We start from the raw sequence: 878 nt of genomic DNA, 5'->3' as shown, positions 1-878 counted from the left end.
ACAATGGAAAAAACACAAACTTTGTCCAAAAACCTCATGTTTAACTGTTTCCCAATTTTTCTTTGGTCATTTTAGCCTTTTTGGCCAGGGTGAAGGGAGTATCTGCCATCAAACAAGAGGACAGCCGCATGTAGCTATGATGATGTTTGCTAGTTCACCTTACATGCATTAATGTAATAACGTGGTTAGCCTACTCAACGTAAATTACACACGAACAACATTAAGCTACTCACGCAGAGAAGAACGGCTGCTGCTGCATCATCATCCTCATCATTTCTGCTACACTGGCAGGGCTAGGGGCCAGGACTCTCCTCTCCGGTTTTTGGGGGATGTTGCAAACTCTGGGTCCGATAACAGGCACCACACCCGCAGTAGATGTGCTCGGTGTGAGGTCTCGCAGCAAGCTATCAAATACGGGCGGCATTTCTCGGCTTTTAAAAAGAACGCTATGCCAGTTGCCAGGTGTTTTCATCAGATTTGAAGGGTGTTACCTCCTTTGACAGTATCCACAGTATCAGCGTTAAAGCAACTTGGTTGCAGGCCTGCACTGGGAGTTTGCATCTTTTGCTGTGAAATACAGCCAGACTTTGACCGCTTCGCCTTGGACATTTTTAATCTGTAGCTCTGCTCTAAAAGAACGGACGTACCTGGGCCTGCCTACTACGCTCGCAAAGGTAAGTGTAGTGTGCAAGTGTATGACATCTCAGTAAAAAAAAAGGACCAAAATGAAGCACCGAAATGTGCACTGCTTTTCAGTCTGGTTACTACCGTTTATGTCAGAACCGGTGCCATCATGGCACCGGATACCGGTACACATCCCTAGCCATAGACGGATGATCTGATATCCTCGTGTTGGTGTTGTTCCCAGATCATCATGA

This window comes from Astatotilapia calliptera, chromosome 1, assembly GCF_900246225.1.
Source record: "Astatotilapia calliptera chromosome 1, fAstCal1.2, whole genome shotgun sequence".
NCBI lineage: Eukaryota > Metazoa > Chordata > Actinopteri > Cichliformes > Cichlidae > Astatotilapia > Astatotilapia calliptera.
Note: the sequence above shows the minus strand (reverse complement) of the source record.